The 24,493-nt window shown below is 40.7% G+C and overlaps 1 protein-coding gene across 1 annotated transcript in view; it reads left to right on the top strand.

Moving 5' to 3' along the window:
• The window catches only part of LOC135198625 (protein BCCIP homolog), a 111,357-nt gene that overhangs the window by 914 nt on the left and 85,950 nt on the right, over window positions 1-24,493 (top strand). The gene's annotated exons all lie outside the window — the stretch shown is intronic.

Raw genomic sequence — 24,493 nt, 5'->3', positions numbered from 1 at the left:
TGCAGTTGTAATCAGCACAATAAAACAATATTTTGTTCCCTATATTAGTGAAAGTATGAAACTTGTTATTCCCGGGGTCATGGTTTGAACTGAATTCATTTTTACCTGGTAATCAGTGGTTTTATCCATACTGCCATCACAACTGTAACTCCACAGTGCTTATTTGATTGTAATTATACACTTGTTCCGACACGGCATACAAACCTTCGGTCCTTTTACAATAGGAAGGTACTAGCGGCAGCTGGATAGGTCGTAAGCTTTCGAACAAGGGGTTCGGTAGTTAACTGCTTGTCCGACAGGCGCGCGCGCGCGACTGGGAGGTAAACAAATCACTTTTGCTTTCGGCCTGCTGGCGTGTGGACGTGTATCATCGCTCTCTGCCCGCTTCATCGTCGTTTGCTTTCGCATGATTGTGTTTTTCTTTTTCTATGTATCTAGTGAAACTGAATTGTAAGTACAATCATTTCATTGAATTCAATTGTGAATTAAAGGATCTTGGCTTCACAACGCCCTCCGATTACCCGAGTGCCGGGACTGAAGGGAGTAATTGCGGGAATTCATTTTCCCAGAATGATCCTCGTATTGTGTATGCTCGGTGCCGAGGGCGGGAAGCGCTCGCTCCGAGCGTATATTGGGTTGGAAATGTGTAGATGAAAATCGTAAGTAAGTGCTCTTTTCATTTATATTTTTTTTTTGACCTGTATGCCGTTGCCGAACGAATGCGCTCGGCACAGGAAACTTTTTCAGTATGAAAGTGGAATCGCAAGTACAGTATTCTTTTTCATTTTCATATATTATTTTTTTATTGTAGCAATACTCATTTTGGATCAGTTTCCGAGCTTACCCGGAGATTGATCCTTCCCCCTTTTTATTTTGAATGAAGTGAAATCGCAAGTGCAGTTCTTTTTCATTTTCATTTTTTTATTGAGATTGCATTGTTGACTGGGATCAATGTTCCGCTATTCACGGGAATTGATCCTTCCCCTTTTTATTTATATGAAGTGAAATCGCAAGCGCAGTAGTCTTTTCATTTTCATATATTTGTTGATTGCATCAATTCATTATGGATCAAGGTTTCCAGAAACCTTGATCCATAAAGGTAAGGAATGAAACCTTTCACCCTTGCGCTCGGTACCGAGGGCGCAAATGCGCTCGATCCGAGCCCTTATTCATTGTGAAGTGAATCGTCTTTTTGCAAGATGCATTTTCATTTTGTTCCTTATTATTGATTGCATCAATATTATTTGTCAAGTTCCGCTCAGTCAGGGAATTGATCCTTATGCCTTGTATTCGTGCCGATGGCACGATTGCTCTAGGGCTCTTATTTTGTTGTTGGGTACATGGGGTACTGTGCGGGGTGGGGAACGAGACCCCCCCCCGCTCAGTTCCCACAGATGGCTCTTCCCCTTGGGGGGGGGGAGGTTATCGGCGTTCTTCTCCTCGCCCGATCCGTCGAGCGCGGGGGAGGGCGCTCGGTGCCCGATGTACAATTGTATTAGGGGTCTTCCACTCGTTCGGGTAGGGATCAAACCCCCGCACGAGGGGTTTTCCCCCCCACCCCCCCATTAATCGCTACTACTATTATTTCCGCAGGTGCTACTGCCACGAGCGTGGACCTTGGTGAGGTGTGGGCGTCCTTCCAATTGCAGAGCGTGCTGGTGTCCAGGGGCTGCGGTTCTATGTCTGGGCCTACTGCGGTCACCCATGGAGTGGTGACCACGCAACCAGGTGACGACGTCCCTCCTCACCTGGTGTACTCGCCTCACGTGGTAACAGTCTTGCCTACAGCCGCTGTGAAGTGCCGTTCGCCGTACCGAGAGGGGGGCGTGCCGCCGCCGCTCGCGGTTGCCGCGCTGCAGCGACCACACTTCCGCTGCCCTAGAACTCGCCCCTGGACCTGCCGCCGGTACCAGATGTTGCTGGCTGCTGCTCCACTTCCTGTGTTTCCGGTGCTGCCTGCCGTACCTGCCGATTCTGGGATGCAGTTGCTGCGCTGGCTGTCCCTGCCGTTGCTGCGCTGGCTGTTCCTGCCGTTGCTGCGCTGGCTGTCCCTACCGATGATGTGCTGGCCGTGCCTGCTGTTCCTGAGATGCCCATACCTGCTGATGTCGTCCCTGTTCGTGGTGGTACTACCCCAGACTTTGGTCTGTCTGTACAGGTGCGTCCGGGCCCTGTGGCTTCGGCTACAGCAGCCCCGGCTCCGCCCTGGATAGCAGATCTTACGTCTGTCCTGAGGAAGCTGACGAAGAAGAGGAGGAAGGTGTCGTGGTCGTCGTCTTCATCTTCTTCATCGTCGTCGGCCGCCGCCTCTTCCCCTTCGACTTCTAAGGCTTTACAGCCGAGGAAGAAGAAGGTCGCCTCCTCCCTCCTAAGAAGCTTCCTCGGGAGCTTCTCGGGACCCGTCTCACCTCGGTGGGACGGGAGGGTTCCTTCCGCTGGTCCTCCTGCTCCTTCGGGAGCGGGGCCCGTCTCTTCTTCCGCAAGGAAGAAGACTACGGGGACCAGAGGGGTACCGGCTAACACCGGTACTTCCTCGCCTGGTGTCAGTGGTTCTGCCACTGCATCAGGGTCCGTCTCGGCCTCTCGTTCGCGGGAGGTACCGAGTGTACGGTCGCCTACCAGCGACCGTGCAGCCAGGAACCAGACCTCTGAGTCCGCTCAGCGTCAGGTTCACGGCACGGGGCGGAAGACTGGTGACAGCCGCTCATGCGACTCTCACCAGACCAGCTCTCACTCTCGCGGTGAACAGCTGGCTACCCGGGGACGTGACGGTCCACGACCGACCACGGGCTGAGGCTGGGAAGAGGTCCTCCCGTTCGCCGGTGCCAGCCACGGCTGGAACCAGCGACGTGACGTGCCGTGAGGACAAGCACCGGTCTCACTGCGACAGTGGAGCCTGCAGGTCGCCTGACCGTCGCTCTCACAGAAAGCGACCGGGTACGGCAACCAGCACCAGCTCTTCTGACACTCGAGATCGGGGCCGCTGTGCTCAGTCCAGCCGTTCTCCACAGCGAGACGGTTCGACCAGGCCTGCAGCTCGATCGCCACCGCGGGTTGACGATCGCCTGCAGCCCTCAAAGCCTGCTGGTTCTGCCAGCGAGCAAAGAGGGAGCGTCAGGTCTGCCTCTCCCGTGCCTTCAACCTCCTCGGGTTACACCGGGAGGAGCGAGGTATTGAGGAGTGATCGTGAGGGGTGCGCCCCTCATGATCCCACCACAGCGCACTACGTGCCAGGCACGGTTCTTGGACCGGCCAGGACGTATGCGCAAGTGGATGGGGAAGACCGAGAGGGCTGTCGCTGTTCCCCCTTCTTAGGAGGAAGGTTCTCGGAATATGCTCTTGTTCGAAGGGCTTAACGGTCCCACTCTGCAAGATGCTGTGACTTCCGAGATCCAGAGGAACTTTGCCGAGGTTACGGCGCTGATTCGTCAGCACAATGACCTCGGGGAAGGATCGCAGATCCCACCAGCAGAGCCACGTCTCGGCTCGAGTCGTTTTGGGGCCCGCGAGGGAATCCAAATCGACGGTGGGTCTGCCGCGATCGGAGCTTGCCGACTGGGTTGAGCCAGGTAGTCTCTCGTCTCCGGACAAGAAGGCTCTCTCGGTTCTGGACGGTCGAACAAGCTCCTTCACCTCCTCTACTGCGACAGAGGCGTTTTCTACGTGTCTTCGGACATCGTATTTTATACCCCTTCGGTCCTCCTGAGGTTTCGACCTCGACGAGGACTGGAATGAGTCGGAGCGGTATCGGCTCTCTCCTGTCAGGTCTCGATCAGCCCCAACCAGACGACGTTCACAGTGGAAGGACGGCATTCCCCCTCACCTGCTGCCGGAAGTGGGGGGGTGCCTGGCCAGCCATTGGGACCCGGTCCAACAGCAGGCGTACGTTCCAGGGGCATCGAAGGACGTAGCATTGAGACAGGAGATCAAGACCATGCTGAGCAAGAGAACTGTAGAAATCGGTACGGATCAGTCACCGGGCTTTACAGCCGACTCTTCCTGATGGAAAAGTCTACGACAGGCTGGCGCCCAGTGATAGATCTCTCTCCCCCGAACCGGTTGGTTCGCCAGACCCGGTTCACGATGGAGACGGCACGCTCAGTGCTCGACTCATATCGGGAGAACGATTTCATGCTTTCAGTGGACTTGAAGGATGCGTATCTACAAATACCCATTCATCAGTCCTTCGGAAAGTACCTCCGCTTCATCCTCGAGACGGGGACGGTGTACCAGCTCAGGCCACGTTGCTTCGGTCTCTCAACCGCCCCACAGGTGTTCACGCAAGTGTTCACTCTGGTGTCTGCTTGGGGCCATTCGCACGGGATATGTCTGAGGGGGTATCTCGACGATTGGTTTAGTCCTGGCGAGCTACCGCTCGCAGTTGCTACAGGACAGGGATCGACTGCTCGAGTTCTGTCGCGATCTGGGGATCGTTCTGAACTTCGAAAAGTCCGATCTCGAGCACAAGCAGAGGATGAAGTACCTGGGTATGCTGATCGACACGGTAGCAGATTCAGGGAGGCAGCCAACCAGTTCCTGTCTCGGCAGGAACAGGTAGCTCAGCAATGGCAAGTCGTGATCGGACACCTGTCGTCACTCGGGAAGCCAGTCCCTAACGGGCGTCTTCACCTGCGGTCTCTTCAGGGAGACCAAAGGAGAGTTGGTCACAGGCGACGGATCACCCCCAAGCCTTCCATGGTCACTGACACAGGAGGTGAGGCAGGACCTAGCCAGGTGACTGGACGACAGGAACCCCTTAAGAGGAGTGCCTCCGCGCACTCTCCCCCCGGACATGCAGCTGCTCTCAGACGCATCGACCGAGGGATGGGGTGCACACCTGGAAGAGTTGCGGACTTCAGGAGTGTGGTACGAGAACGACAAGCACCTTCACATCAATGTACTGGAACTAAAGGCAGCGTTTCCTTGCTCTCCAAGAGTTCCAGGACCGCTTGATGGGACACTCAGTGGTGTTGATGTACTACAACACCACGGTGGTGGCTTACGTCAACAAACAGGGGGGGCCTAGTGTCTCTCCCGTTGTATCAGTTGACTCGGCAGGTGCACGAGTGGGCCGAGGTACACTCAATAGAGCTGTCGGCACGCTACATTCCAGGGGAGGGAATGTAGTAGCAGACACGCTCAGCCGTCGGGATCAAGGTGATAAGGACCGAATGGTCTCTACACCAGGACGTGGCGGAAAGGCTCTTCGACCTGTGGGGGCGACCAGTCGAGGATCTGTTCGCCATCCGGCACATCAGGAAGCTCAGGTGTTCTTCGCGGCCGTGCCGGATCCATGGGCAGCTGCAGAGGACGCTCTTCAACACCCGTGGGACAACCTCTTCGCCTATGCCTTTCCCCCGTTCAGCCTGATTCGCAAGGTGATCAGTCGAGCACTGGTCATCCCGAATCTCAGGATGATCCTGATGGCTTCCAAATGGCCACAGGCCGTTTGGGTATCCGGACCTGCTGGCTCTTCTCGCAAGAGAAACCGACCCGAGAGATTCCCCATTGGCACAACCTTCTCGGCCAGCCACACGTCGAGCGGTACCACCGAGCAGTCCAGTCCCTACGTCTTCACGGCTGGCTGTTATCCACCTTCTCTTGCGAACGAGAAGCTTTTTTCGTAGCGCAGCAACAGAGATGGCTGGAAACGTCCGTCAGTCCTCTGCAGCTGTGTACCAGGGGAAGTCGGCCGTCTTCGGTGGTTGGTGTCGTAGACGGGGCCTATCTCTTCTCAGAGCCACTCTTCAGCAGGTAGCGGATTTCCTCGTTTTTCTTCGCCGAGGAAGCTCCTCTAAGTTTCCCACAGTCAAAGGATACAGAGCCGCCTTGTCGCTCCTCCTGAAAACTGACGGGATTGGACATCTCGAACTCGTTCGAGATCTCCTTGCTTAGGAGCAGCTTCCAAAGGTCTTGCCAACCCAGGGAACTCAAATGACCCTCGTCTTGCTGGACCTGGCATCGGCGAAGAGAGTACGGGAGCGTCATGCAGATAATGATGTGGATGAGATGCTGCTTTGTCCTGGGAGGACGCTACGGCGCTATCTGAAGAGAACTCGACACCTCGGGCCTGAGTGTCGACGCCTCTTCGTTAGCAACGGGGTCAACAAGAAAGAAGTATCAAGAACACTCTTTCGTCCTGGCTGCGTGAGGTCTTCAGGAGGGCGTATGAGGCTGATGGTAGTGACGACATCCGTACGTCCCGTCCGAGAACTCACGAAGTCAGAAGTATTGGCCCCTCGTTGGCGTTTCGTAAGAACTTCTCCGTGGCGCAGGTATGGAAGGCAGGGGTCTGGTACAACCAGACCACCGGCAACTTCCTTATACCTCTTGGATATTGCCCATAGGTCCTTGGATCGGTTTCCTTAGGACCCGTGGTGGCTGCTCAACACGTCGTCTAGCTAACCCTGACCCTAGCAGGCTGAACAGCATCGAGTCCTGGTGTGACTGTATGAATAGATAGTGATGAGAAAGTGACTGGCTTCTCTTTCTATCTTTTTCTACCCCTCTACCTGTGGGTAGAGGGATACGGTCATCACCCTGCTGGATAAGGACGAGATGCCGGTGAGCTATATGACAGAGCCCCATCCTATCCCTTTCACGAGGGATGGGAGCAGAATATCCACCACTTCCTTCTACAAGGGGGGAAGTGGATGCCTACAAGAGTCAAAACCATGACTTTAACTTTGCTCCTGTACAGGAACAAGTTCTTACATTGCTGGTACGAAGAGATACGCTTGCCTCTCTCTTAGTACTCGGTCCAGAGGTCTGACCATTGATCCTGCGGTGCACACCCCGATCAATCGGACAGAGGCTTGGATCCCTCCCTCGCTCTTACGACCAGGGAGGCTTCCAATGGTTGGGCGAACACCAGTCTGTTCACAAAAGACTCAGATTCCACCCACCAAGAAGTGAGTCTTCCTATTGTAAAAGGACCGAAGGTTGTATGCCGTGTCGGAACAAATGACAATTTGTCTAAAATTGCATTTTCCTAACTATACAAAACCTGAGGTCCGGTACCACATAGCCCCACCTCATGCCACCCCTCACTCTGCAGTTTTTGCTTGGACCAAAAGCAAAAGTGATTTGTTTACCTCCCAGTCGCGCGCGCGCGCCTGTCGGACAAGCAGTTAACTACCGAACCCCTTGTTCGAAAGCTTACGACCTATCCAGCTGCCGCTAGTACCTTCCTATTGTAAAAGGACCTCAGGTTTGTATAGTTAGGAAAAATGCAATTTTAGACAAATTGTCATATTTTGGTCTTAATTCACTCCACATTGCACTTGAACCACATTGCTGTTCCTGGTTCCTAAGCGCTCACTCCACAAACACAGTTACGAGCAGCATACGACGACACTGTTTATGAGGTGCAAAGCTTTATTCCCTTAATTGTTTACTCATTTAGTTTAACTTTACTTTGTTACTTCAAAATGTTTATTTAATTCATGTCTGTTATCCATTTTTTGCAACCAAATTACCCCCAAAAATTACAGACATTTCTAAAGTAGATACAATCCAATGTTTCTAACCTTGTCGTATATCTGGCTGCCGAAAAACATCGCGGAGCAGACTACGGATAAGTGGATTACGTTTTTCATTGATTTAAGTCTATATTAGTATTTTGATTTTTTTTAATAACTGTATGCCAGAAATAAATGCTAAGAATGGCAAAATCATCGTTGCTACATTAGTGGAGCTTCACACATACGCCGATGCATTATCATAAACTGTTTCCATGATTTCTAGTTGTCATAGTATTGCAATAATGATAAAATTGCTTTAATATTTATATATACTATATATATATATATATATATATATATATATATATATATATATATATGTATGTATAATATTTATATATATATATATAGATATATATATATATATATATATATATATATATATATATATATATATATATATAGATATATATATATCTATATATCTATATATATATATCATATATATATATATATCTATATATATGTATATATATATATATGTATATATATATATATATATATATATGTATATATATATATATATATATATATATATATACAGGCGGCCCTCGGTTAGCGGCAGGGGTTTCCGTTCCTGGCCACCGACGCCAAGCGATTTTCGACGCTGAGCGGATTTTTAAAGCCTACGGCCGCCGCACACCTTCTTTCGAAACTCTAGACCAGTCAAAGGCGCCGTAATCCCACAACGGCTCAATAAGTAAAATTATATTTATGCAGTATAGTACTATAGAATTTACTGTACAGTACATGTGGGTGTCTAGAGTATGTAAAGATATAATAAAGTTTATACAGTGTACAGGTATCTGTAGTGTTCAGGTTACGATCATTAGTCTTGATAGTTCGATTTTATGAGAGATCAAATTACAATGGCCTAACTTTATCCATCTTCTAGTTACATAAGTTCAATAACAGCAAAAGAGAATGGTGAAAGTATGGTTTTAACGTTATACTCGTTGCGTGAACGTGTACAAACCATGAACAACCGAACGAGAAACGACTTTTTTTTTTCTAAGTACAACCGAAACTGGATAACATCTGTTTGGCTTGTATTTCGATCATCGTACTACAGTGCAAACATTACCGTATTTGTTATAATGGCGTTATGTATAGAATAGAACTGAGATATCTTAATGTAATAACTTTATTCGCTATAGATCAGGGATCAATATAGATTAAGATCAATCGGGAAATATACCGTTAAATTTAAACCTAATTATGACTGAAGCTGAGGAAAACTGTTCAAGCTGCTAATGACTATTATCGTACATCGGCAACAAGGATAAAACTGCAGTAAACGTCTGCCATCACACACAACCATAGATAAAATTGGAATAAAATAATTTTAATCAAAACTACTGTGCTTGAAAGTACATATTTTACTGTTGGTTTCACGCCGATAATAAGATAAATAACGTAAAGTTCGTATTACGATGATATAAAGGATTACGTATTGCGACGGAATCACGTAATTTGTTATGCAATAAAACATGCCGCCAACGTAATCTGTTAACGAAATAAATAGTAGTTCACATTCACAACGAGACATTCAATATCCACCTAAAAACACGCTGTGTAAGGAAAAATAACTTTGTCTTACATAAGTCAAGTATCTAGATATTGTTTATGCTAACTAGAAGCAAGAGCATTCGCTCAGAATTGCGTTATGGTGAAACAGACTCGTATTCATCAGCTGATTTCAAACCACAACATTGGCCGCTCCGCGGAATACGGGCTTAAGTTTTGCCGTAGTACTTTAAAATACAATAATATGAGAATACATACAATATTCTTGGATACAGTGAAATAATGTATAACTTTTTAAAAGGATTTATGGAAAAGATGCATAATTAATAAATAACACAATGCATTTTTCGGAACTGGCGGACAAGAACGAACATGAAAAACCATCCCCTGACAACGTGGAGCGTAGTTACAAAGGCTGCCTTAATTTGTATCTTATTTCTGTACAAAAATGAAAATACCTTTACGCAATATATTTTTCATACACATTTTAAACATAAAAGCATAAACATTTGAAAAATCGACACATCGATCGCTAAATTTGCACACACTCTCTCTCTCTCTCTCTCTCTCTCTCTCTCTCTCTCTCTCTCTCTCTCTCTCTCTCTCTCTCTCTCTCTCTAACTCGATATTTTTGGAAGAGCGGCAGACGGCGCCAAAAAAAGTGCAAATTAGCGATCGATGTGTCGATTTTATAAATGTTTTATGCTTTTATGTTTAAAATGTGTATTGAAAATGTATTACGAATATGGTATTTTTATTTCTGTGCAGAAATTTGATAAAAAGGCAGCTTTTGAAACTCCCCTTCAAGTTATCGACTACGATGTGTTTTCAAGTTCGTTCTTGTATGCCGCGCGGCATACAAGAACGAACTTGAAAAACACATCGTAGTCGATAACTTGAAGGGGAGTTTCAAAAGCTGCCTTTTTATCAAATTTCTGCACAGAAATAAAAATGCCTTTCACGCAATACATTTTCACACACATTTTAAACATAAAAGCATAAACATTTATAAAATCTGCACATCGATCGCTAATTTGCACTTTTTTTAAATCATATTTTCGGAAGAGCTGCAGGCGGCGGCTTACAAGAAAGAACATGAAAAAACATCGTATTTGGTATCGTGAAGGGCAGTTTCAAAAACTGCCTTTGTATCATATTTCTGTACAGAAATAAAAATGCCTTTCACGTAATACATTTTCACACACATTTTAAACAAAAGCATGAACAATTATGAATCGACACATCCATAGCTAAATTTGCACTTATGTAACTCGATATTTTCGGCATAGAACAGCGTCAGAGGCATATATTTTACCCTAATACCTACGTAATAACTCTCCATAAAATTTGTTAATATAATTTGCATAACCTTTATGGTCTGAACGGCATTTCTACATATGTATGAACTCGTTAGACAACGGCGCTAGCGGCGCTGTTAACTGAAATTTGTGCCGTAAAGATACCTTTAAAATGCCTTATTTTTTTAATGAATATTTTTGACGACCGCCGTCAAAACCGATTCGCGTTGAGTGATTGCGCCGTTTAACCGCGGGCCGCCTGTATATATATATATATATATATAGATATAGATATAGATATGATATATATATAGATATAGATGTATATAGATATATATATATATATATATATATATATATATATATATATATAATATATACAGGCAGTCCCCAGGGTTACGACGGGGGTTCCGTTCTTGAGGCGCGTCGTAAGCCGAAAATCGTCGTAAGCCGGAACGACACTTGGAAATATGCCTTAAACTAAGAAAAAGTTAGAGAGACCTTACCTGTGTACATGCAAGTATTGCATGATGTGTAGTGTGGTTATTCAATGGAAACAAAGGATGGTTCTTGAAGGTATAATTCTTTATTAAAAACTCTTGTGACACTATAAAAGCACAATGTACTACACTAATCCTTAGGTTAGATTATACACTAAACACTATTATGCACTGTACACTACGTAGTATGTAATCCTTTGGTAGATCCTGGAGTACACTAAAATCCCAGTCTGGTAGCTCTGGAAGGTAAAAGTATAACAAATTAGTACAAAAAATACTACACAAAGTCCTGGAATGCAATATGTAAATTATAGATATCAAGAGTAAAAGAGTAATGTATGTTAATTAATTCCTTACTTTTAGTTTATAATTCCTTACTTTGGAGTTATATCAAGAGTAAAATAAAAAAGTTAATGTATGTGAACTTAAATTCCTTACTTTTAGTTTAAAGTTGTCATGCTATGTAACCCTGGATGCACAAACGTCTTATGTGGCCCCATAGCCTACATCATTCAGGGGGTTCTGGAATGTACAAAAAATAATTAGTATGTCAGTAAGTACTCTATGCATAGTAAGTTACATACAGTAATATGCACCATACAGTGGTTTAATATCACATATATAACATGTATAAAACTTAGTTAATGTATGTTAATTAATTCCTTACCTTTAGTTTAAAGTTGTCGTGCTATGTAACCCTGGATGCACAGTCTTATGTTGGCCCCATAGCCTACATCATTCAGGGGGTTCTGGAATGTACAAAAAATAATTTTGTCAGTAAGTACTCTATGCATATAAGTTACATACAGTAATATGCACCATACAGTGGTTTAATTTAAATCAACTGGTATGCATATTGTAAATGATTGGTCTACACCCCCTGTTCAGCAGGGAGTGTACAGTATGTAATTCCATGAGGGACCTTGATCACTTATCCCATGTGAGAGATCTTGGTCACTTTTTTTTTAGTATGTACGTATAAAACTTACTTAATGTATGTTACTACTATGTATTAATTCCTTACCTTTAGTACAGTAGTACATAGTTTACAGTTTGTCGTTGCTATGTTATGTAGTAACCCTGGACAAAGTTTTTATGTGGCCCCATAGACCTGAATCATGGAGGGGGTCCTGGTTTTCTGGAATGTACCAAAAAAGTATCAAAGTTAAGTCATGTTATGTATGTTTAGTAAGTTACATACAGTAAACCATACGTACATTGGGTTTATAACATGTATGTACATAATCAAACTTGGTTGGAAATTCCTGTAAAAAAAAAGTTATGTACGTATGTAATACTACTGTATGTAAAAAACCTTACTGTTCCATACTTTGTTACACTACATGTTACATGTGATACGTATACTCTCCTGAAGGGTTTTTTCCATCCAAAAATGGTGCTTCTACTTGTAGTTATCCCTTGATGACACTTGTAGTAATTTGTTAGTAACAACCTGGAGTTGTGTGAAAAATGTTGGTTCTGGAAGGAAAAAGTAACAAAACTTAGTGTACAAAATATACAAACTACAGAAAGTTGTGAATGCAATATGTTAATTACTGTAGATATATCAAGAGTACTAAAAGAGTTAATGTATGTTAATTAATTCCTTACTTTTAGTTTAAAGTTGTCGTTCAATGTAACCCATGGATGGACAAAAGTCTTATGTGGCCCCATAGCCTACATCATTCAGGGGACTCTGGAATGTACAAAAATAATTTTGTCAGTAAGTCCTCTATGCAGAGTAAGTTACATACAGTAATATGCACCATACAGTGGTTTAATATCACATGTATAACATGTAGTATAAAAACTTAATTTAGAAATTCCTTACATAAACTTACCAACTTTTAGTGAGTCTCAAAGCTGTTTTACCTAGGTTGTGGGAGATGGAGGTGGAGGTGTAGAGCATTCATGATAAGGATGCATTCCAAACCTAACTTCAGTGTGCTTTATCACAGATAACAGGCTAGGATGATGGGCAGTCTGGAATGAAGAATTAATATTAAAGGACAGTATGTAACCACTTAGGTGTACAAAATTTATTGTACGTATGCAAACATTAAACACAAACTGAGAATTCCTTACCTTCAGCAAAATGAAGACATGTAGGCTATGTAGAGGTCGGTTTATGTAAGTCACAGGTGCATGCCAGTCTGGAATGATAATGTAATAGTACATATGATTATAGTATGTATGTTACTACATAACATGGTTATTACATATGTAATAATAAAACATTAATAAAAAAAAAATGTCCTTACCAAATTCTAGTGGTTGGCTTGCTTACTGGGATGGCCATATGGTACATGAGAGTGGGTGGCTGGGCTATGGAGTGGGATGGGCAGGTGCTTGGGAGTCTGGAATGATAAAAAATATATAAAATGATAGTTTACTATACTGTAACTACTGCACTTGTTATTACTGTTTGACATAGTAGTGTGTAATACGTATGTTCAATATAAAAAATGAAGAACTTCTTTTACCTGAAGGAATGGGAGAGGTGATACTACTCGTATCAACTGATTTGGGCTCTGGGAGAGGTGATACTCGTATCAACTGATGTGGGAACATCTAGATCTGGAAAGAATGATAGGGTACATAAATATATTATAAGGTGGATGTAATTGTAGCATATGTACACTTTTAATAAAATTTCTATTAGCAATTTATAAAACATTTTATACAAATTTTGTTAAGGATTCCTTACCTGATGTATAGGGCGAGGCATCAAAACCATGGAAAGGCTCAGGGTCATCTGGGTCACTGTCACTATCAAAGGGGTCTGAAATGAAAAAAAAAAAATAATAAGGTTATGCAACATCAAACACATTGTACCCACTATGTAAGTTAGTGGTATGTATGTAGTAGGGTGTAAACAATTTCCAACATGAAAATGAGAAAAATGAAATTGCTTACCTGATTGTACACGTACAGGTGGGCGGGCTGCTACAGAGGGTCCAGTACAGGGGGATCTGGAACTGTCACAGGTAGTACAGGGAGATCTGGAACTGTCACAGGTAGTACAGGGAGATCTGGAACTGTCACAGGTAGTACAGGGGGATGGGGGAATCTGGAACTGTCACCACTTCTGCAATAAAAATTACAAATGATGAAAATTAATGAAGTTACAATTTACTTCTTACATTTAGTTGTTACATTAAAAATTAACACATTTTAATATGTACACTATGGTAAACACATAAATTAGTAAAACAGTTCAGAATTCCTTACCAGGACTAGGAGTGGGAGGTGGTGGTACTGGAGACTGTGAAAGAAAGTGTCAAGCCTGGACTGCACACTTCTCTTCGTCTGCTTCTCTTCATGGGTCTCCTTGTAGAAAGTCACCAAAATCCATGATTCCTCTCTTGATTTTGTCAACTAGAAACGTTAGGGTCTTCTGCCTAAAAGAAGCCAAGGCTCTCTCCAGATGAGTTAAAACCCTCTGACAAGCCTTTCACAGTTAATGACTGGGTTTTGGCTCTGGTGCCGCCTCCTCTTCCTCAATCATTTGTGTTCAAGTTCAAGTAAGTCCCTCTGCAGACAATTCCTCTCCATGGGAAGCCAGCAGCTCTGTTACATCATCAGGTTCAAGATTTAGTTTCAGCCTCTTGCTTAGCCCTACGATCTTCCTCGTCACAGTCCGGACGTCTTCTGCCTGGTCAAAGCCATTCAAAACTGTGCACAAACTGTGGACACAGTTTCTTCCAGGCCCCATTTAAAGTGGTCGTCTTCACCTCGTCCCAAGCACTTGCAATATTTTTCACTGCATCAGCAATGTTGTAGCCCTTCAGAATTGCTTCAGTGTCAACTCCTTGTTAGCTTCTATGGCCCTCAAAGCAAAAACGTATGGTCCTTCTAAGGTAGTAAGCCTTGAAATTAGCTATTACTCCCTGGGTCCATTGGCTGTATCAGCGATGTGGGTATTGGGTGGGAGGTACACCACCTTCACATTAGGATGCATGTCGCTCAATTTGAAGGGTGACCAGGGGCATTGTCCAGGACTAAGAGGCCTTAAAAGGCAGACCCTTCGAAGTCAAATACCGCTCCACTGCTGGCACGAAATGGTCATTGAACCAATCTTCGAAGACCATTAAGGTAAACCCAAGCCTTCTTGTTTGATTTCCAAAATCACAGGGAGTTTGACTCTTGAAAATGCCTTGAATGCCCTGGGATTCTCGGCCAAATACACCAGCAAGGGCTTCAGTTCAAATCGCCACTTGCATTGGACCCAAACAGCAAAGGTCATTCGCTCCTTTCCAGCTTTATGGCCAGGTGCTGACTTCTCCTCCTTGGAAAGGTACGTTCGATTTGGCATTCTTTTCCAAAATAATCCAGTCTCATCCACATTAAAGACTTGGTCAGCCGTGTAACCACCATCCTTAATTATCTCAGCCAAAACCACCTGGAAAATTTTCTGCTGCTCGCTAATCAGCACTAGCAGCTTCACCTTGCAGCTTTCACATTATGCAAATTTGCACGAGCCTTAAAACGGTAAACCAACCTCTACTCGCGGAAAATTCACCACCAGCACTGCCTTCGCCAAACTTTTTCACTACTGCCTCATGCAGCGCTCTAGCCTTCTCCTGGATCACACTTAAGCTCACCGGAACACGTCGCTGGTTCTGGTCCTCCAGCCAGATCATGAGCAATTTCTCCATTTCAACAATGCTGGCTACGTTTGCTTCTCGTTTATCACCGTTGACTTCATCGGTGCAGCATCCTTAACATTGCTTCAGAATACGTTCCTTGTCCTTCACAATGGTTACCACCGTGGTCCTGCTCAAGCCTAAAGAACGGCCTATTTCGGTGTTAGTTTCTCCCTTCTCCGAACGCTTTACCACGTCATATTTTGACCTCCATCGTTTGATGACCTTCCTCTTCTTGGATGAAACTATAACGGATCGGAAGGAATTACTTTGGCGTTTAGGAGCCATTGTAAATTTGCGAAAATGGCAAGGAATTTCAGCAACGTCTTAGCACACAACCGACTGAACTTCAGGCAGACACGCGATTGAAGTGGCGTCCTTTCGTATTGTTACGCTTTGGCGTCCTCGACCGTCCGAGGTCGTTGTTCGGTCAATTTACCATACAGTTTAATAGCGTTAATTTTAATTTAGCACCTCCGCTCAAAAAACTAGTTAGCATATGAGGTATCGTTAAAAAGCATAACAAAACGTCGTGGACTTGGAATTTGTTGTAATCTAACCAGAAACTTAGTTTTTTCAATTATAGTACTGGAAACAAGCAAATGATTTTTCATTATATTCGCGCTTTTGGGACTGTTTTAAAGTGCGCATCCCAAGCTAGTGTATTCAGTTCGCCCGCACAAACTAGTTTCCGCATATGGGGGCGGGGGGTCCACTAAAAAAATCAAAAATAAAAAAACGAAAAAAAAAAAAGTGTTCAAAAACTTCATCATAACCTCAAAATTTTTGTTGTAATGTAACCAAAAAACATATTTTTATTATATACGGTGCTAAAACTATAAAGGATTTTTTATCATAGCATGCGTTTTTTAAAAAGCGTCGTTAACTCGGAGCGTCGGAAGCGTCAGCGTCGTAACCTCAGAACAAGCGTCGTAACCCAGGACGGATTTTCCATTGAATATTTTAAGAAAAAAGCGTCTGTTAACCTCTGGAACGTCGTAAGCCAGGAACCGTCGTAACCCGGGGAACCAGCCTTGTAATATATATTATATGTATATATTATATATAGATAATATATTATTTATCTATAATATATAATATATAATATAATATAATGTATATACATACATACCATACATCAGACAAATAACCTAATCCGTAGTACCTCGAGATACGAAAGCTCAACTTACGAAGCCAATACGAAAAATGTTACTGCCTCTAAATACAAAAAGTTTTCAAGATACGAAAAGGTTGTTGCTATAAAGTCCGGAGATTCGCCCCCGGACCACCGAGAACAATTTTAAAAACTCCCGCGCCGCCAACTGAGTAAACTCGCCACCATCCTCCCGCTCTCCCATGGTTCCTGATGCTAGTCACCCCATAAGGTCCTGCTCTCCTATTGGTCAGGCATCTAGCCTTGGCTTTAAGTATTCTATTGGTAAAAGGTTGCAGTAAATTGAAAAACTTAGTATTCATGCAATACATTTAATAAAAAAAAAAAAAACATCAGGTAAAGATAGAATAAAGAATAGAAATGAATGGTTATTATACTGTTTGGTAGTTTCAGTAGTTGAAGAGAGATAATGAAAAATTTATGGCTTACTGTGTAAAAGTGATTGCTTGGCGATCGTTCGATACTCGTAAGTGCTGGATGTAAACAGACGTTTGGAAAGCTTTTTTGTTTGTTTGTTTGTTTATTATAGTTAATGGTTACTTAATAATTATTTGAAATGAGTACATGCAATACATTTAATAAAAAAAATGTGAATGATATCATAAAATATAATTAAATCAGACTGCCAACAAATACGCATTTTTTAGAATTCTTCTTCTGTAAGTTCTGTTTTATTATTACGTTACGTATACGTATCATGTATGTTTCATTATAGCTGTCAGTAACTCGGTATCTCCGTTAGGTAAAGATAGAATAAAGAATAGAAATGAATGGTTATTATACTTTTTGGTGGTTTCATTAGTTGAAGAGAGATACTAATGACAATTTATGGCTTACTGTGTGCTAGCAAAATGATTGCTTGGCGCTCGTTCGATACTCGTAAGAATGTAAACAATCCATTGCAAGGTTTGTTTTTTTCTTTGTTTGTGTATTATAGTTAATGATTAATTAATAATTATTTGAAATGAGTACATGCTGATTATTTATACATTTTATTGGCGAATATTCATAAAGCTTTTTTTTTTTTTTTTTTCTTTTAAAGGGGCTTTCTTTTAGGTTTAGATGTCAGAATCATAGACTAGGCTACAGTAGCAACCCGCTAACATAGGCAGTAGGCTTATTGACTAAGGGACATAAATTATATTATTATATATAGATTATATATATATATATATATTAGAGATATAATATTATATATTATTATATTAATTATTATTAATATATATATTAGTATCGATATAATATTATCGATAATATATATTATATATATATATTATATATATATTATATTATATATATAATATTTAATTATATTATATATTATATATTATTATAATATATATATAATAGCTATATATTATACATATATATATTTGATATCTATTATAAGTAATTATATACTTATAGTATATAATAGCTATATAGTTATATAATGAATATATATCTTACTATATTATATATATATTTTATATAATTAATATAAGTTTATATATTCTTATATATAGTATTATATATAGATATTTAATATAATTATATTATATATATTTATGATATAATATTATATATATTACTATTAATATATATAAGATTATATATTATGATTATATATTTTAGATAATATTTAATTATTATATATATATTATATATTAGATAATAAGATTTATATATATATATATATATATTAGTATTTATATTATTATATTATTATATTATTAGATCAGATATATTATTATATATTAATTATATTATATATTAATATTTATAGATTAATATATAAGATTATATTTATTATATTATATTATATATTATATATTTAATTTATATATTTATTATATATTATATTAGATATTTAATTTTAAAAAACATGATATTTTTATATATATATAATAGATTATATATAAATATTATATATAAGCCTATAATAGATATAGTATATATATTATATATATATATATAATATATATACATAATATTTAATATATATATATAATATATAGAGATATATAATAATATATTATATTCATTAATATTTATATATATAGTATATAATATATATCAGATATATTATATATATATGATATATATATTATATAATAATAATATATAAGTATATATATATATTATTAATATAATATAAGTATATAGAATATATATTATATTATAATAGATTATATATATATTAATGATTATAGATATATATATATATATTATATGATATATAAGATTATTATAGATATATAAGTAGATATATAAGAGGAGTATAATATATATATGATATATATAATTGATATATATATAGTAGATAGATAGATGTATATTGGTATGGAACGGGATGGAGTTATATATAGAGAGTATAATATAGTATTATACAGATTATGATATAATATTATATTATATTGTATAGGAAATATAGAGACATATATATAGATATATTATATAATAGATTAATATATAGAATATATATATATTAGGTCATATATATATATATATATATATATATATATAATATATATATAATATGATATAATATATTATATAAGATATATATATAGTTATAGTATATATATATATATATTAGAGAGCGTGAAGGTATAGATATATATAATATATATATTAGATATTAATATATATATATGATAGAGATTAGATATGGCATATATACATATAATATTATGATATATATATATATAATATATAAATATATATATATGTATAGTAGATATATAGAGATATATATATATATATAATATAGGATATATATATACTAATATATATATATATATCATATCTATATGTATATGATATATATAGATATTATATGAATATATATATATATATAATTCATATTATATATATAGATATATATATAATATATATTATATACTGTATAATATATATATTATAATATAGATATATATATATATATATATATTATATATATATATATATTATATATATTTTATATATATATATACTATATACACATATATATATACATACATACATACATACAGGCAGTCCCCGGGTTACGACGGGTCCGGCTTATGACGTTCTGAGGTTACGACGCTTTTTCTTGAATATTCATTGAAAAATCCGCCCTGGGTTACGACGCTTGTTCCGGGGTTACGACGCCGACACTTCCAACGCTCAGTTTATGACGCTTTTAAAAAATTCATACTATGATAAGAATCCTTTATAGTTTAGCATAGTTTCTCTCTCTCTCTCTCTCTCTATCTCTCTCTGTATTTTCCGACAAAAATAATCACTAATTAGTGTATTTTGATGCTTATTTTCATGACTAAATACATTTTTATAATACAAAATGATTATTTACTAATTTTCAAAATATTAATTTGATTAATACTGTATTAGTAAGTTTAATAAGTTGAAATGATATCACATAATAAAAATAATAATTCTCTCTCTCTCTCTCTCTTCTCTCTCTCTCTCTCTCTCTCTCTCTCTCTCTCCTCTCTCTCTCTCTCTCTCTACTACAAAGATGTAGTATGTTTTTTTGTATAAATAAATGATTTACTATTTTCAAATATTAATATTAATTTTCATACAATGAACTTACCTGTCAGATATATACTTAGCTAAGACTCCGTCGTCCCCGACAGAAATTCAAATTTCGCGCCACTCATGATATTAGTTTTCTTTTACCATGGTTTCGTTTGACTTCATACAAAAGCTTGGGACTTTTATCCAGGTCACTGATGCACGTAATATTGCCATATCAGTTTCAGCTACATTTATAACGTGAATACAGTAATTACTGTTGCACGTGGGCGAATACAAACACATGTTGCTATGGGATTCGATTACTGTCGCACGCGGATGAATACAATAGTGATGTTGCTATCCGAAGCGATCGTATTAGGAACAAAATTCTCGTTTGGTTGTTCATAGCTGTATGCAGTTATACGAGTATATAGTATCATTAAGATAATACTTTTTAACTTAGAAAAGGGTGCAGATTTATGGAGGTGGAGATGTTAGACGATTGTAATTATCTCTCTCTCTCTCGTACATCCCTGATTTCATATTCTCTCTATTCATCTTATTTTCCACCCTCTCCAAACACTTGATTCATTGTGCAACAGAGAGGCCTTTTCTTCCTGTTACACCTTTCAAACACTTTTCTGTCAATTTCCTTTCAGCACTGAATGACCTCATAGGTCCCAATACTCTGCCTTTGGCCTAAATTCTATTTTAAACGAAACAATCTCGCTGTCTGACTGCACGCTGCTGCCTATGCCAGCTGCACGAGAGATATAGGAAGACTTATTTGCAGTGTAGTGCTGATCTTAATTACTAACACTGTTGTAAAATTGAATTAATGCAAGTCAATTACTGTAGCTTGAATACGGACCTTATTCACGATCACGTCTTGAATAATTTCCTGATTTTCTAATGTTTGTCAGATTATCATGGGGAACAGAGTCGGTCTAGTTTGTCTTGCCCAATTTTTTCGATATCGTCATATGCATCCAACTCATCGATCAAGCTTGGTAGAAGGTTTCGAGGCGAACCTTGAATTCTTCGTGGAGGAAACTCTGGCTTGCTGCTGTATCCACCCAAGACTTCGAGGGATTCAACGTGGGCGAAGCTGATGCAGATTCAGAAAAAGCTGACGATCCTGAAACTGTTTCGCTGCCATGCAACATAACGTCGTTCAAGAAGAGTTCTCTAGCAGCGGCAAGGAGGGGGAGGAGGACCCTATGACAATGGCAGAAATGAAGGATGTTCTAGCTACTTTTCATAAAGTGCAATCATTTGTAGAAAAGAAACACCCCAAAAAGGCTTACACAGGTTGTATGCTTGCGCAGTTCGATGATGTTTGCCCGAGTCATTTCAGGAACATTTTGAAAGCAGCAGAAGCAATCTTCCTTGGATAGTTATTTTTTTTTAAAGAGGCCTTTAGTAGTAAGCAAACAGGAAGGTCCAAGTGATACGAAAAAACAGAAAATTGGAAGTGGTGACAAAATTGAAATTTGTTAAAAAACGTAAAGTAAGAAAGTAACAAAAAAAATTTAATCAGAAAAAGACAAAAGCAAAAAAAAAAAAAAAGTTTTTCGTAAAGTTAAGTGTTAATGTTTTCTGCCATTTGTTAAAGTGTTTTGTAAAGTTTAGTGTTAATGTTTTCTGCCATTTTTTAATGTGTTTCGTAAAGTAAAGTGTGAGTCCGCGAATCTGGAGAACGCGAATACGGGGGGTCCACTGTAGTTAGAAAAAATACAATTTTCAACAAATTATTATTATTTTTTTTTTTTTCAATTTTTTTAAGATGCACTTTTTGTGTATAAAACTTAAAAAATCAAATATAAAAATTTATCATGGGTTTTTCTTGAGTTTTAACTAAGAAAATTGGCCATTTTAAGCATTTTTACAGGGAGTTCCAACTATTTGCAGATTCTGACTTGGGGGGAGGGGTGATCTGGTGCTTAACCCCTGCGAATATGGGGGACCGCTGTACATTGTTTCATGATACTGTATGAATATAACTTTTGTTCATGAAACTTACCTGTCAGATATATATATAGCTGTATTCTCTGAAGTCCGACAGAATTTCTAAAACTTATGACACACGTAGTGGGAGTTGGGTGGTTAGTACCCATTCCCGCCGCTGGGAGGCGGGTATCAGGAACCATTCCCATTTTCTATCAGATTTCTTCTGTCGCCGGTGTCGTAAACATCTGTTTACACACCTCCGCCTCAGGATTTTGGAAAACTTTTCATTGCTTGAGTATCCTCATGACTTTTGGTTTTTGGTTTTGGATCGATAGCTTGGCATACGTGACTTTGGACTGTTTTGAATTTGGCTTAGTTTTTTTCTTTAAATATGTCTGGATGTAGTTCGGCTAGCGCCAGGGTGTGTTTGAAAGTGGAATGCAAGGTTAGGCTACCAAAAGCCTTGGTTGATCCTCACACATTGTGTAAAGGTCGTAGGGGGCAAGAGTGTAAATATGATTTGCGCTGTAATGAGTGTGAAAGCTTGGATGATTTACAATGGAAGACGTATGAATCCTACGTAAATAAGTTAGAACGTGATAGGATCAGGAGGTCTTCCTCCAGGAGTAAGTCGGGTAGCAGACAGGGTCTTTATGTATCCCCTTCTAACCCTCCTTTAGATTTTGTGTCTCCTAACCCCGTAGTGTTGCCTTCGGGCCCTCAAGTGGTGTCTGCGGAGGGTAATGCCCTTTCGCTTATCCTGGATTCATTGAAGACGCTTGAATCTAAAGTGCTTGCCCTTGAAAACAGGCAAAATAAGTGCGAGGATAGTGCCCCTAGTGAAGTGGAGGGGGCGTCAGATCGGCCCTATAGCGCCTCTAGGCTGGGACCTCTGCCGGACTCCCAGGACTTAGGGAGAGGGCATTCCAAAAAAAAAAAAAAAAAGAAGGCCGAAGGAGGGTTACTGGGGGCCCCCCACCGATCAGACGTCCCTTCCAAGCATGTTTCCTGTGGACGCTTCCCCAGGCTGCTAAGGAGCGTTGCTCGAGCACGTATCCTGAAGGATTGTTTCTTGTCTTCCGACGCGTCCTCCCCATGCAAGGGGTGGGAATCTCGTTCGGATTCGCGACCTTTGAAGAGGACTCTTCAAGATCTTGACGCTTCACGTCATGCTGTCTGAGTGGCATTCTTCTCCGGAAAGCGTAGCTTTTCCGCCCCAGAAGTCTAGGACGTCATCTGATGATGACGCCCGCGAGCGCCCCAGTCGCTCTAGAGCCAAGGCTGTTCCTGGGAGAAGGAAGAAGGCGTCCTCTCGCCCCTCTCCTTCTCACAAGCGCAGCTCGTCTCCGCGTAAGGAGACATCTCAGACGGAGATCATCATTGCTATGCAACGGCAACTGGACGCTTACAATGAAGCAGAAGGAGACGGTTCCTCGTCGCAGGAAAGACGATAGACTTCCGATCAAGAGAACAAGGCAGTCTTCTCCAACTGCTCCTCTTTCGTCCCCGTCTCCTGATATTTCGCCTCTAGACTTCGTTTTGCTCCCCAGGGTTCGTCTAGAGGTGACGTTAGACGTCAGGTTAGAGAGAGATCTCTTCATGCTCCTCTATCTTCTCGTAGAGAGGACGCTCGGCGTTCCGACTTCGACGCTTCTGCTGACGACGAGTCTGTAGCTGTCGGACGGACTTCTATGCGTTCTGCCCCTCTTTGACATGACAGTGTTGACGCTCAACGGTACGCTAGTCGGGTAGCTGATCAAGTTTCTTCGCGGGACGTTCGTAAGGACACTTCGCGGGACGTTAGAAGAGTCACTACAATGGACGCTCCTTTGGACGCTTCGCTGGACGCTCGGTCGGACGCTGATTTGGACGCCCGAGAGGACGCTAGGTTGGACGCTCGTAGACGTTGTAGTAAGAGCTCTGTGGACGCGAATGTGGAAGTTCGCTATCACTCGGATGTTGTTCCCGAGGCTTTGGCTGACGCTTCACGTCTTATTTCTTCTTCACGTTCGCCTCTAAAGGTGATTCCTGATCCTGTGACTGTTAAGGATCCGTTACCCTCTTCTTCTCGTCATCGTTCGGACAGGAGACTTGGAGCGAAAGGACTTGTGCCTCTTCCTTCGGATTTGCACTCGGGTAAGGAAGAAGGAGAACTTAGCGGTTCTTCTGAGGATGTTGACGAAGAACAACCTGCTACGTCTGCTTCGTCAGATTACCAAGTTTTGGCACGGCTCCTTCGTGATTCGTTTGGGGATACTTTCCAGCCTGCTGCCCCTCCTTCTCCTCCTTCTCAGTTTTCGTCGTCGAAGACAAGCAAGACTCCAGGGTTCGTGAAAATGAAGACGTCTTTGTCTACTAGAAGAGCTTTCTGGAA

Source organism: Macrobrachium nipponense, chromosome 22, assembly GCF_015104395.2.
Source record: "Macrobrachium nipponense isolate FS-2020 chromosome 22, ASM1510439v2, whole genome shotgun sequence".
Classification (NCBI taxonomy): domain Eukaryota; kingdom Metazoa; phylum Arthropoda; class Malacostraca; order Decapoda; family Palaemonidae; genus Macrobrachium; species Macrobrachium nipponense.
This window is presented reverse-complemented; position numbering and strand designations above follow the sequence as displayed.